The following is a 14,280-nucleotide window of genomic DNA, read 5'->3' on the forward strand; positions in this document are numbered from 1 at the left end:
AACTGCTTAGAAGAACGCTATGCCCACCAGTGTATCACGAAGTGTCGACTGCAAAGCACTCCCTTTAATGATTGAAAAGATACATTTAATACACAGTAGGGTTTGAAAATGGTTAAAACTGTGAATATTGGAGGGATATACAAGTCTTTCTCCACGCATTTCTGCAAGAGTAAATTGGTGTTAAAAGCTAGACAACCAATAAGAAAATGCATTTCAATAGTCTTATTGGCACCAGTCTATTTAGAACTGTTGATTTTTAATTGTTCATTATTCTAGCATACAGTGAATGAGAAAGAAGAAGAAGAAGAAGAAGAAGAAGAAGAAGAAGAAGAAGAAGAAGAAGAAGAAGAAGAAGATGAAGAAGAAGAAGAAGAAGAAGAAGAAGAAGAAGAAGAAGAAGTTGTCATATGATAAAATTTCCAAATTCTTTAAACTATTAAAATTTCTCTAAGCAGTTTGTGTTCTGAGCACTTTTTAAGCAGCATCTTGAAGAACTAAAGATTCAATACTATAAACACAATGCGTTGGCTGGGAATCGAACCCAGGTCAACTGTTTGGAAGGCAGCTATGCTCACCACTATACCACCAATACTTTTGTTTTTTTTTAAATGTTTAAAAATCAATTGCAAAATCTAGTGAGCAATCATAAAACAGGATTTAAATAATGAATTGAAAAGAAATTCCTGAACGAAAGAGGCTTATCTGTGCATAAGTTCAATGTTCATGGTCCACTTTTTACACAAAGGTTTCAAAGAATTGAGAAAAGAAAATGAATTGGTTGGCCATGAACAAAGGATTTGGCTACACCTCCATTACTGGCAAGAGGAATTGATCTTCTGTGGGACAATTTTAGAATGTTAAAAGGTAAAAGAGAAAAGCAGTCCGTATAAAACCAAGTCAACTGCTTAGAAGAACGCTATGCCCACCTGTGTATCACGAAGTGTCGACTGCAAAGCACTCCCTTTAATGATTGAAAAGATACATTTAATACACAGTAGGGTTTGAAAATGGTTAAAACTGTGAATATTGGAGGGATATACAAGTCTTTCTCCACGCATTTCTGCAAGAGTAAATTGGTGTTAAAAGCTAGACAACCAATAAGAAAATGCATTTCAATAGTCTTATTGGCACCAGTCTATTTAGAACTGTTGATTTTTAATTGTTCATTATTCTAGCATGCAGTGAATGAGAGAGAAGAAGAAGAAGAAGAAGAAGAAGAAAAAGAAGAAGAAGAAGAAGAAGAAGAAGAAGAAGAATTTGTCATATGATAAAATTTCCAAATTCTTTAAACTATTAAAATTTCTCTAAGCAGTTTGTGTTCTGAGCACTTTTTAAGCAGCATCTTGAAGAACTAAAGATTCAATACTATAAACACAATGCGTTGGCTGGGAATCGAACCCAGGTCAACTGCTTGGAAGGCAGCTATGCTCACCACTATACCACCAACGCTTTTGGTTTTTTTTAAATGTTTAAAAATCAATTGCAAAATCTAAAATCTAGTGAGCAATCATAAAACAGGATTTAAATAATGAATTGAAAAGAAATTCCTGAACGAAAGAGGCTTATCTGTGCATAAGTTCAATGTTCATGGTCCACTTTTTACACAAAGGTTTCAAAGAATTGAGAAAAGGAAAATGAATTGGTTGGCCATGAACAAAGGATTTGGCTACACCTCCATTACTGGCAAGAGGAATTGATCTTCTGTGGGACAATTTTTAGAATGTTAAAAGGTAAAGAGAAAAGCAGTCCGGTATAAAAACCAAGTCAACTGCTTAGAAGAACGCTATCCCCACCAGTGTATCACAAAGTGTCGACTGCAAAGCACTCCCTTTAATGATTGAAAAGATACATTTAATACACAGTAGGGTTTGAAAATGGTTAAAACTGTGAATATTGGAGGGATATACAAGTCTTTCTCCACGCATTTCTGCAAGAGTAAATTGGTGTTAAAGCTAGACAACCAATAAGAAAATGCATTTCAATAGTCTTATTGGCACCAGTCTATTTAGAACTGTTGATTTTTAATTGTTCATTATTCTAGCATACAGTGAATGAGAGAGAAGAAGAAGAAGAAGAAGAAGAAGAAAAAGAAGAAGAAGAAGAAGAAGAAGAAGAAGAAGAAGAATTTGTCATATGATAAAATTTCCAAATTCTTTAAACTATTAAAATTTCTCTAAGCAGTTTGTGTTCTGAGCACTTTTTAAGCAGCATCTTGAAGAACTAAAGATTCAATACTATAAACACAATGCGTTGGCTGGGAATCGAACCCAGGTCAACTGCTTGGAAGGCAGCTATGCTCACCACTATACCACCAACGCTTTTGGTTTTTTTTAAATGTTTAAAAATCAATTGCAAAATCTAGTGAGCAATCATAAAACAGGATTTAAATAATGAATTGAAAAGAAATTCCTGAACGAAAGAGACTTATCTGTGCATAAGTTCAATGTTCATGGTCCACTTTTTACACAAAGGTTTCAAAGAATTGAGAAAAGAAAATGAATTGGTTGGCCATGAACAAAGGATTTGGCTACACCTCCATTACTGGCAAGAGGAATTGATCTTCTGTGGGACAATTTTTAGAATGTTAAAAGGTAAAAGAGAAAAGCAGTCCGGTATAAAAACCAAGTCAACTGCTTAGAAGAACGCTATGCCCACCAGTGTATCACGAAGTGTCGACTGCAAAGCACTCCCTTTAATGATTGAAAAGATACATTTAATACACAGTAGGGTTTGAAAATGGTTAAAACTGTGAATATTGGAGGGATATACAAGTCTTTCTCCACGCATTTCTGCAAGAGTAAATTGGTGTTAAAAGCTAGACAACCAATAAGAAAATGCATTTCAATAGTCTTATTGGCACCAGTCTATTTAGAACTGTTGATTTTTAATTGTTCATTATTCTAGCATACAGTGAATGAGAGAGAAGAAGAAGAAGAAGATGAAGAAGAAGAAGAAGAAGAAGAAGAAGAAGTTGTCATATGATAAAATTTCCAAATTCTTTAAACTATTAAAATTTCTCTAAGCAGTTTGTGTTCTGAGCACTTTTTAAGCAGCATCTTGAAGAACTAAAGATTCAATACTATAAACACAATGCGTTGGCTGGGAATCGAACCCAGGTCAACTGCTTGGAAGGCAGCTATGCTCACCACTATACCACCAACGCTTTTGGTTTTTTTTAAATGTTTAAAAATCAATTGCAAAATCTAGTGAGCAATCATAAAACAGGATTTAAATAATGAATTGAAAAGAAATACCTGAACGAAAGAGGCTTATCTGTGCATAAGTTCAATGTTCATGGTCCACTTTTTACACAAAGGTTTCAAAGAATTGAGAAAAGAAAATGAATTGGTTGGCCATGAACAAAGGATTTGGCTACACCTCCATTACTGGCAAGAGGAATTGATCTTCTGTGGGACAATTTTTAGAATGTTAAAAGGTAAAAGAGAAAAGCAGTCCGGTATAAAAACCAAGTCAACTGCTTAGAAGAACGCTATGCCCACCAGTGTATCACGAAGTGTCGACTGCAAAGCACTCCTTTAATGATTGAAAAGATACATTTAATACACAGTAGGGTTTGAAAATGGTTAAAACTGTGAATATTGGAGGGATATACAAGTCTTTCTCCACGCATTTCTGCAAGAGTAAATTGGTGTTAAAAGCTAGACAACCAATAAGAAAATGCAATTCAATAGTCTTATTGGCACCAGTCTATTTAGAACTGTTGATTTTTAATTGTTCATTATTCTAGCATACAGTGAATGAGAAAGAAGAAAAAGAAGAAGAAGACGAAGAAGAAGAAGAAGAAGAAGAAGAAGAAGAAGAAGAAGAAGCAAGAAGAAGAAGAAGAAGAAGAAGAAGAAGTTGTCATATGATAAAATTTCCAAATTCTTTAAACTATTAAAATTTCTCTAAGCAGTTTGTGTTCTGAGCACTTTTTAAGCAGCATCTTGAAGAACTAAAGATTCAATACTATAAACACAATGCGTTGGTTGGGAATCGAACCCAGGTCAACTGCTTGGAAGGCAGCTATGCTCACCACTATACCACCAACGCTTTTTAGTTTTTTTTAAATGTTTAAAATCAATTGCAAAATCTAGTGAGCAATCATAAAACAGGATTTAAATAATGAATTGAAAAGAAATACCTGAACGAAAGAGGCTTATCTGTGCATAAGTTCAATGTTCATGGTCCACTTTTTACACAAAGGTTTCAAAGAATTGAGAAAAGAAAATGAATTGGTTGGCCATGAACAAAGGATTTGGCTACACCTCCATTACTGGCAAGAGGAATTGATCTTCTGTGGGACAATTTTTAGAATGTAAAAGGTAAAAGAGAAAAGCAGTCCGGTATAAAAACCAAGTCAACTGCTTAGAAGAACGCTATGCCCACCAGTGTATCACGAAGTGTCGACTGCAAAGCACTCCCTTTAATGATTGAAAAGATACATTTAATACACAGTAGGGTTTGAAAATGGTTTAAAACTGTGAATATTGGAGGGATATACAAGTCTTTCTCACGCATTTCTGCAAGAGTAAATTGGTGTTAAAAGCTAGACAACCAATAAGAAAATGCATTTCAATAGTCTTATTGGCACCAGTCTATTTAGAACTGTTGATTTTTAATTGTTCATTATTCTAGCATACAGTGAATGAGAGAGAAGAAGAAGAAGAAGATGAAGAAGAAGAAGAAGAAGAAGAAGAAGAAGAAGAAGAAGAAGAAGAAGAAGAAGTTGTCATATGATAAAATTTCCAAATTCTTTAAACTATTAAAATTTCTCTAAGCAGTTTGTGTTCTGAGCACTTTTTAAGCAGCATCTTGAAGAACTAAAGATTCAATACTATAAACACAATGCGTTGGCTGGGAATCGAACCCAGTCAACTGCTTGGAAGGCAGCTATGCTCACCACTATACCACCAACTCTTTTGGTTTTTTTTAAATGTTTAAAAATCAATTGCAAAATCTAGTGAGCAATCATAAAACAGGATTTAATAATGAATTGAAAAGAAATACCTGAACGAAAGAGGCTTATCTGTGCATAAGTTCAATGTTCATGGTCCACTTTTTACACAAAGGTTTCAAAGAATTGAGAAAGAAAATGAATTGGTTGGCCATGAACAAAGGATTTGGCTACACCTCCATTACTGGCAAGAGGAATTGATCTTCTGTGGGACAATTTTTAGAATGTTAAAAGGTAAAAGAGAAAAGCAGTCCGGTATAAAAACCAAGTCAACTGCTTAGAAGAACGCTATGCCCACCAATGTATCACGAAGTGTCGACTGCAAAGCACTCCCTTTAATGATTGAAAAGATACATTTAATACACAGTAGGGTTTTGAAAATGGTTAAAACTGTGAATATTGGAGGGATATACAAGTCTTTCTCCACGCATTTCTGCAAGAGTAAATTGGTGTTAAAAGCTAGACAACCAATAAGAAAATGCATTTCAATAGTCTTATTGGCACCAGTCTATTTAGAACTGTTGATTTTTAATTGTTCATTATTCTAGCATACAGTGAATGAGAAAGAAGAAGAAGAAGAAGAAGAAGAAGAAGAAGAAGAAGAGAGAAGAAGTTGTCATATGATAAAATTTCCAAATTCTTTAAGCTATTAAAATTTCTCTAAGCAGTTTGTGTTCTGAGCACTTTTTAAGCAGCATCTTGAAGAACTAAAGATTCAATACTATAAACACAATGCGTTGGCTGGGAATCGAACCCAGGTCAACTGCTTGGAAGGCAGCTATGCTCACCACTATACCACCAACGCTTTTGGTTTTTTTTAAATGTTTAAAAATCAATTGCAAAATCTAGTGAGCAATCATAAAACAGGATTTAAATAATGAATTGAAAAGAAATTCCTGAACGAAAGAGGCTTATCTATGCATAAGTTCAATGTTCATGGTCCACTTTTTACACAAAGGTTTCAAAGAATTGAGAAAAGAAAATGAATTGGTTGGCCATGAACAAAGGATTTGGCTACACCTCATTACTGGCAAGAGGAATTGATCTTCTGTGGGACAATTTTTAGAATGTTAAAAGGTAAAAGAGAAAAGCAGTCCGGTATAAAAACCAAGTCAACTGCTTAGAAGAACGCTATGCCCACCAGTGTATCACGAAGTGTCGACTGCAAAGCACTCCCTTTAATGATTGAAAAGATACATTTAATACACAGTAGGGTTTGAAAATGGTTAAAACTGTGAATATTGGAGGGATATACAAGTCTTTCTCCACGCATTTCTGCAAGAGTAAATTGGTGTTAAAAGCTAGACAACCAATAAGAAAATGCATTTCAATAGTCTTATTGGCACCAGTCTATTTAGAACTGTTGATTTTTAATTGTTCATTATTCTAGCATACAGTGAATGAGAAAGAAGAAGAAGAAGAAGAAGAAGAAGAAGAAGAAGAAGAAGAAGAAGAAGAAGAAGAAGAAGAAGAAGAAGAAGAAGAAGAAGAAGAAGAAGAAGAAGAAGAAGAAGAAGAAGAAGAAGAAGAAGAAGAAGAAGAAGAAGAAGAAGAAGAAGAAGAAGAAGAAGAAGAAGAAGAAGAAGTTGTCATATGATAAAATTTCCAAATTCTTTAAACTATTAAAATTTCTCTAAGCAGTTTGTGTTCTGAGCACTTTTTAAGCAGCATCTTGAAGAACTAAAGATTCAATATTATAAACACAATGCGTTGGCTGGGAATCAAACCCAGGTCAACTGCTTGGAAGGCAGCTATGCTCACCACTATACCACCAATGTTTTTGGTTTTTTTTAAATGTTTAAAAATCAATTGCAAAATCTAGTGAGCAATCATAAAACAGGATTTAAATAATGAATTGAAAAGAAATTCCTGAACGAAAGAGGCTTATCTGTGCATAAGTTCAATGTTCATGGTCCACTTTTTACACAAAGGTTTCAAAGAATTGAGAAAAGAAAATGAATTGGTTGGCCATGAACAAAGGATTTGGCTACACCTCCATTACTGGCAAGAGGAATTGATCTTCTGTGGGACAATTTTTAGAATGTTAAAAGGTAAAAGAGAAAAGCAGTCCGGTATAAAAACCAAGTCAACAGCTTAGAAGAACGCTATGCCCACCAGTGTATCACGAAGTGTCGACTGCAAAGCACTCCCTTTAATGATTGAAAAGATACATTTAATACACAGTAGGGTTTGAAAATGGTTAAAACTGTGAATATTGGAGGGATATACAAGTCTTTCTCCACGCATTTCTGCAAGAGTAAATTGGTGTTAAAAGCTAGACAACCAATAAGAAAATGCATTTCAATAGTCTTATTGGCACCAGTCTATTTAGAACTGTTGATTTTTAATTGTTCATTATTCTAGCATACAGTGAATGAGAGAGAAGAAGAAGAAGAAGATGAAGAAGAAGAAGAAGAAGAAGAAGAAGAAGAAGAAGAAGAAGAAGAAGAAGAAGTTGTCATATGATAAAATTTCCAAATTCTTTAAACTATTAAAATTTCTCTAAGCAGTTTGTGTTCTGAGCACTTTTTAAGCAGCATCTTGAAGAACTAAAGATTCAATACTATAAACACAATGCGTTGGCTGGGAATCGAACCCAGGTCAACTGCTTGGAAGGCAGCTATGCTCACCACTATACCACCAACGCTTTTTTTTTTTTTAAATGTTTAAAAATCAATTGCAAAATCTAGTGAGCAATCATAAAACAGGATTTAAATAATGAATTGAAAAGAAATACCTGAACGAAAGAGGCTTATCTGTGCATAAGTTCAATGTTCATGGTCCACTTTTTACACAAAGGTTTCAAAGAATTGAGAAAAGAAAATGAATTGGTTGGCCATGAACAAAGGATTTGGCTACACCTCCATTACTGGCAAGAGGAATTGATCTTCTGTGGGACAATTTTTAGAATGTTAAAAGGTAAAAGAGAAAAGCAGTCCGGTATAAAAACCAAGTCAACTGCTTAGAAGAACGCTATGCCCACCAGTGTATCACGAAGTGTCGACTGCAAAGCACTCCCTTTAATGATTGAAAAGATACATTTAATACACAGTAGGGTTTGAAAATGGTTAAAACTGTGAATATTGGAGGGATATACAAGTCTTTCTCCACGCATTTCTGCAAGAGTAAATTGGTGTTAAAAGCTAGACAACCAATAAGAAAATGCATTTCAATAGTCTTATTGGCACCAGTCTATTAGAACTGTTGATTTGTAATTGTTCATTATTCTAGCATACAGTGAATGAGAGAGAAGAAGAAGAAGAAGAAGAAGAAGAAGAAGAAGAAGAAGAAGAAGAAGAAGAAGAAGAAGCAGAAGAAGAAGAAGAAGCAGAAGAAGAAGAAGAAGAAGAAGAAGAAGAAGAAGAAGAAGAAGAAGAAGAAGTTGTCATATGATAAAATTTCCAAATTCTTTAAACTATTAAAATTTCTCTAAGCAGTTTGTGTTCTGAGCACTTTTTAAGCAGCATCTTGAAGAACTAAAGATTCAATACTATAAACACAATGCATTGGCTGGGAATCAAACCCAGGTCAACTGCTTGGAAGGCAGCTATGCTCACCACTATACCACCAACACTTTTGTTTTTTTTTTAAATGTTTAAAAATCAATTGCAAAATCTAGTGAGCAATCATAAAAACAGGATTTAAATAATGAATTGAAAAGAAATTCTTGAACGAAAGAGGCTTATCTGTGCATAAGTTCAATGTTCATGGTCCACTTTTTACACAAAGGTTTCAAAGAATTGAGAAAAGAAAATGAATTGGTTGGCCATGAACAAAGGATTTGTCTACACCTCCATTACTGCAAGAGGAATTGATCTTCTGTGGGACAATTTTTAGAATGTTAAAAGGTAAAAGAGAAAAGCAGTCCGGTATAAAAACCAAGTCAACTGCTTAGAAGAACGCTATGACCACCAGTGTATCACGAAGTGTCGACTGCAAAGCACTCCCTTTAATGATTGAAAAGATACATTTAATACACAGTAGGGTTTGAAAATGGTTAAAACTGTGAATATTGGAGGGATATACAAGTCTTTCTCCACGCATTTCTGCAAGAGTAAATTGGTGTTAAAAGCTAGACAACCAATAAGAAAATGCATTTCAATAGTCTTATTGGCACCAGTCTATTTAGAACTGTTGATTTTTAATTGTTAATTATTCTAGCATACAGTGAATGAGAGAGAAGAAGAAGAAGAAGAAGAAGATGAAGAAGAAGAAGAAGAAGAAGAAGAAGAAGAAATTGTCATATGATAAAATTTCCAAATTCTTTAAACTATTAAAATTTCTCTAAGCAGTTTGTATTCTGAGCACTTTTTAAGCAGCATCTTGAAGAACTAAAGATTCAATACTATAAACACAATGCGTTGGCTGGGAATCGAACCCAGGTCAACTGCATGGAAGGCAGCTATGCTCACCACTATACCACCAACGCTTTTGGGTTTTTTTAAATGTTTAAAAATCAATTGCAAAATCTAGTGAGCAATCATAAAACAGGATTTAAATAATGAATTGAAAAGAAATTCCTGAACGAAAGAGGCATATCTGTGCATAAGTTCAATGTTCATGGTCCACTTTTTACACAAAGGTTTCAAAGAATTGAGAAAAGAAAATGAATTGGTTGGCCATGAACAAAGGATTTGGCTACACCTCCATTACTGGCAAGAGAATTGATCTTCTGTGGGACAATTTTTAGAATGTTAAAAGGTAAAAGAGAAAAGCAGTCCGGTATAAAAACCAAGTCAACTGCTTAGAAGAACGCTATGCCCACCAGTGTATCACGAAGTGTCGACTGCAAAGCACTCCCATCCCTTTAATGATTGAAAAGATACATTTAATACACAGTAGGGTTTGAAAATGGTTAAAACTGTGAATATTGGAGGGATATACAAGTCTTTCTCCACGCATTTCTGCAAGAGTAAATTGGTGTTAAAAGCTAGACAACCAATAAGAAAATGCATTTCAATAGTCTTATTGGCACCAGTCTATTTAGAACTGTTGATTTGTAATTGTTCATTATTCTAGCATACAGTGAATGAGAGAGAAGAAGAAGAAGAAGAAGAAGAAGAAGAAGAAGAAGAAGAAGAAGAAGAAGAAGAAGAAGAAGAAGAAGAAGAAGAAGAAGAAGAAGAAGAAGAAGAAGAAGAAGAAGAAGAAGAAGAAGAAGAAGAAGAAGAAGAAGAAGAAGAAGAAGAAGAAGAAGAAGAAGAAGAAGAAGAAGAAGAAGAAGAAGAAGAAGAAGAAGAAGAAGAAGAAGAAGTTGTCATATGATAAAATTTCCAAATTCTTTAAACTATTAAAATTTCTCTAAGCAGTTTGTGTTCTGAGCACTTTTTAAGCAGCATCTTGAAGAACTAAAGATTCAATACTATAAACACAATGCATTGGCTGGGAATCAAACCCAGTCAACTGTTTGGAAGGCAGCTATGCTCACCACTATACCACCAACACTTTTGTTTTTTTTTAAATGTTTAAAAATCAATTGCAAAATCTAGTGAGCAATCATAAAACAGGATTTAAATAATGAATTGAAAAGAAATTCCTGAACGAAAGAGGCTTATCTGTGCATAAAGTTCAATGTTCATGGTCACTTTTTACACAAAGGTTTCAAAGAATTGAGAAAAGAAAATGAATTGGTTGGCCATGAACAAAGGATTTGGCTACACCTCCATTACTGGCAAGAGGAATTGATCTTCTGTGGGACAATTTTTAGAATGTTAAAAGGTAAAAGAGAAAAGCAGTCCGGTATAAAAACCAAGTCAACTGCTTAGAAGAACGCTATGCCCACCAGTGTATCACGAAGTGTCGACTGCAAAGCACTCCCTTTAATGATTGAAAAGATACATTTAATACACAGTAGGGTTTGAAAATGGTTAAAACTGTGAATATTGGAGGGATATACAAGTCTTTCTCCACGCATTTCTGCAAGAGTAAATTGGTGTTAAAAGCTAGACAACCAATAAGAAAATGCATTTCAATAGTCTTATTGGCACCAGTCTATTTAGAACTGTTGATTTGTAATTGTTCATTATTCTAGCATACAGTGAATGAGAGAGAAGAAGAAGAAGAAGAAGAAGAAGAAGAAGAAGAAGAAGAAGAAGAAGAAGAAGAAGAAGAAGAAGAAGAAGAAGAAGAGAAGAAGTTGTCATATGATAAAATTTCCAAATTCTTTAAACTATTAAAATTTCTCTAAGCAGTTTGTGTTCTGAGCACTTTTTAAGCAGCATCTTGAAGAACTAAAGATTCAATACTATAAACACAATGCATTGGCTGCGAATCAAACCAGGTCAACTGTTTGGAAGGCAGCTATGCTCACCACTATACCACCAACACTTTTGTTTTTTTTTAAATGTTTAAAAATCAATTGCAAAATCTAGTGAGCAATCATAAACAGGATTAAATAATGAATTGAAAAGAAATTCCTGAACGAAAGAGGCTTATCTGTGCATAAGTTCAATGTTCATGGTCCACTTTTTACACAAAGGTTTCAAAGAATTGAGAAAAGAAAATGAATTGGTTGGCCATGACAAAGGATTTGGCTACACCTCCATTACTGGCAAGAGGAATTGATCTTCTGTGGGACAATTTTTAGAATGTTAAAAGGTAAAAGAGAAAAGCAGTCCGGTATAAAAACCAAGTCAACTGCTTAGAAGAACGCTATGCCCACCAGTGTATCACGAAGTGTCGACTGCAAAGCACTCCCTTTAATGATTGAAAGATACATTTAATACACAGTAGGGTTTGAAAATGGTTAAAACTGTGAATATTGGAGGGATATACAAGTCTTTCTCCACGCATTTCTGCAAGAGTAAATTGGTGTTAAAAGCTAGACAACCAATAAGAAAATGCATTTCAATAGTCTTATTGGCACCAGTCTATTTAGAACTGTTGATTTTTAATTGTTCAAGCATACAGTGAATGAGAGAGAAGAAGAAGAAGAAGATGAAGAAGAAGAAGAAGAAGAAGAAGAAGAAGAAGAAGAAGTTGTCCATATGATAAAATTTCCAAATTCTTTAACTATTAAAATTTCTCTAAGCAGTTTGTATTCTGAGCACTTTTTAAGCAGCATCTTGAAGAACTAAAGATTCAATACTATAAACACAATGCATTGGCTGGGAATCAAACCCAGGTCAACTGTTTGGAAGGCAGCTATGCTCACCACTATACCACCAACACTTTTGTTTTTTTTAAATGTTTAAAAATCAATTGCAAAATCTAGTGAGCAATCATAAAACAGGATTTAAATAATGAATTGAAAAGAAATTCCTGAACGAAAGAGGCTTATCTGTGCATAAGTTCAATGTTCATGGTCCACTTTTTACACAAAGGTTTCAAAGAATTGAGAAAAGAAAATGAATTGGTTGGCCATGAACAAAGGATTTGGCTACACCTCCATTACTGGCAAGAGGAATTGATCTTCTGTGGGACAATTTTTAGAATGTTAAAAGGTAAAAGAGAAAAGCAGTCCGGTATAAAAACCAAGTCAACTGCTTAGAAGAACGCTATGCCCACCAGTGTATCACGAAGTGTCGACTGCAAAGCACTCCCTTTAATGATTGAAAAGATACATTTAATACACAGTAGGGTTTGAAAATGGTTAAAACTGTGAATATTGGAGGGATATACAAGTCTTTCTCCACGCATTTCTGCAAGAGTAAATTGGTGTTAAAAGCTAGACAACCAATAAGAAAATGCATTTCAATAGTCTTATTGGCACCAGTCTATTTAGAACTGTTGATTTGTAATTGTTCATTATTCTAGCATACAGTGAATGAGAGAGAAGAAGAAGAAGAAGAAGAAGAAGAAGAAGAAGAAGAAGAAGAAGAAGAAGAAGAAGAAGAAGAAGAAGAAGAAGAAGAAGAAGAAGAAGAAGTTGTCATATGATAAAATTTCCAAATTCTTTAAACTATTAAAATTTCTCTAGGCAGTTTGTGTTCTGAGCACTTTTTAAGCAGCATCTTGAAGAACTAAAGATTCAATACTATAAACACAATGCATTGGCTGGGAATCAAACCCAGGTCAACTGTTTGGAAGGCAGCTATGCTCACCACTATACCACCAACACTTTTGTTTTTTTTTAAATGTTTAAAAATCAATTGCAAAATCTAGTGAGCAATCATAAAACAGGATTTAAATAATGAATTGAAAAGAAATTCCTGAACGAAAGAGGCTTATCTGTGCATAAGTTCAATGTTCATGGTCCACTTTTTACACAAAGGTTTCAAAGAATTGAGAAAAGAAAATGAATTGGTTGGCCATGAACAAAGGATTTGGCTACACCTCCATTACTGGCAAGAGGAATTGATCTTCTGTGGGACAATTTTTAGAATGTTAAAAGGTAAAAGAGAAAAGCAGTCCGGTATAAAAACCAGTCAACTGCTTAGAAGAACGCTATGCCCACCAGTGTATCACGAAGTGTCGACTGCAAAGCACTCCCTTTAATGATTGAAAAGATACATTTAATACACAGTAGGGTTTGAAAATGGTTAAAACTGTGAATATTGGAGGGATATACAAGTCTTTCTCCACGCATTTCTGCAAGAGTAAATTGGTGTTAAAAGCTAGACAACCAATAAGAAAATGCATTTCAATAGTCTTATTGACACCAGTCTATTTAGAACTGTTGATTTTTAATTGTTCAAGCATACAGTGAATGAGAGAGAAGAAGAAGAAGAAGATGAAGAAGAAGAAGAAGAAGAAGAAGAAGAAGAAGAAGTTGTCATATGATAAAATTTCCAAATTCTTTAAACTATTAAAATTTCTCTAAGCAGTTTGTATTCTGAGCACTTTTAAGCAGCATCTTGAAGAACTAAAGATTCAATACTATAAACACAATGCGTTGGCTGGGAATCGAACCCAGGTCAACTGCTTGGAAGGCAGCTATGCTCACCACTATACCACCAACGCTTTTGGTTTTTTTTAAATGTTTAAAAATCAATTGCAAAATCTAGTGAGCAATCATAAAACAGGATTTAAATAATGAATTGAAAAGAAATTCCTGAACGAAAGAGGCTTATCTGTGCATAAGTTCAATGTTCATGGTCCACTTTTTACACAAAGGTTTCAAAGAATTGAGAAAAGAAAATGAATTGGTTGGCCATGAACAAAGGATTTGGCTACACCTCCATTACTGGCAAGAGGAATTGATCTTCTGTGGGACAATTTTTAGAATGTTAAAAGGTAAAAGAGAAAAGCAGTCCGGTATAAAAACCAAGTCAACTGCTTAGAAGAACGCTATGCCCACCAGTGTATCACGAAGTGTCGACTGCAAAGCACTCCCTTTAATGATTGAAAAGATACATTTAATACACAGTAGGGTTTGAAAATGA

The 14,280-nt window shown here is 34.3% G+C and overlaps 10 non-coding genes across 10 annotated transcripts; all 10 read right to left on the minus strand.

The window, feature by feature from the left end:
• Positions 1-1,377: 1,377 nt before the first annotated feature.
• Positions 1,378-1,449, minus strand: TRNAG-UCC (transfer RNA glycine (anticodon UCC)). The gene has a single exon. It is a non-coding gene; the product is annotated as a tRNA-Gly (tRNA).
• A 797-nt stretch (positions 1,450-2,246) lies between these two features.
• On the minus strand, positions 2,247-2,318 carry TRNAG-UCC (transfer RNA glycine (anticodon UCC)). Its single transcript has one exon. It is a non-coding gene; the product is annotated as a tRNA-Gly (tRNA).
• Positions 2,319-3,091: 773 nt separating this feature from the next.
• Positions 3,092-3,163, minus strand: TRNAG-UCC (transfer RNA glycine (anticodon UCC)). The gene has a single exon. It is a non-coding gene; the product is annotated as a tRNA-Gly (tRNA).
• Positions 3,164-3,981: 818 nt separating this feature from the next.
• On the minus strand, positions 3,982-4,053 carry TRNAG-UCC (transfer RNA glycine (anticodon UCC)). Its single transcript has one exon. It is a non-coding gene; the product is annotated as a tRNA-Gly (tRNA).
• Positions 4,054-4,849: 796 nt separating this feature from the next.
• Positions 4,850-4,920, minus strand: TRNAG-UCC (transfer RNA glycine (anticodon UCC)). The gene has a single exon. It is a non-coding gene; the product is annotated as a tRNA-Gly (tRNA).
• Positions 4,921-5,690: 770 nt separating this feature from the next.
• On the minus strand, positions 5,691-5,762 carry TRNAG-UCC (transfer RNA glycine (anticodon UCC)). Its single transcript has one exon. It is a non-coding gene; the product is annotated as a tRNA-Gly (tRNA).
• Positions 5,763-7,532: 1,770 nt separating this feature from the next.
• Positions 7,533-7,604, minus strand: TRNAG-UCC (transfer RNA glycine (anticodon UCC)). The gene has a single exon. It is a non-coding gene; the product is annotated as a tRNA-Gly (tRNA).
• An 855-nt stretch (positions 7,605-8,459) lies between these two features.
• Positions 8,460-8,531, minus strand: TRNAG-UCC (transfer RNA glycine (anticodon UCC)). The gene has a single exon. It is a non-coding gene; the product is annotated as a tRNA-Gly (tRNA).
• A 783-nt stretch (positions 8,532-9,314) lies between these two features.
• TRNAG-UCC (transfer RNA glycine (anticodon UCC)) lies at positions 9,315-9,386 on the minus strand. Its single transcript has one exon. It is a non-coding gene; the product is annotated as a tRNA-Gly (tRNA).
• Positions 9,387-13,786: 4,400 nt separating this feature from the next.
• TRNAG-UCC (transfer RNA glycine (anticodon UCC)) lies at positions 13,787-13,858 on the minus strand. Its single transcript has one exon. It is a non-coding gene; the product is annotated as a tRNA-Gly (tRNA).
• Between the last annotated feature and the right edge of the window lie 422 nt (positions 13,859-14,280).

This window comes from Mixophyes fleayi, unplaced genomic scaffold (assembly GCF_038048845.1).
Source record: "Mixophyes fleayi isolate aMixFle1 unplaced genomic scaffold, aMixFle1.hap1 Scaffold_3688, whole genome shotgun sequence".
Taxonomy (NCBI): Eukaryota; Metazoa; Chordata; class Amphibia; order Anura; family Limnodynastidae; genus Mixophyes; species Mixophyes fleayi.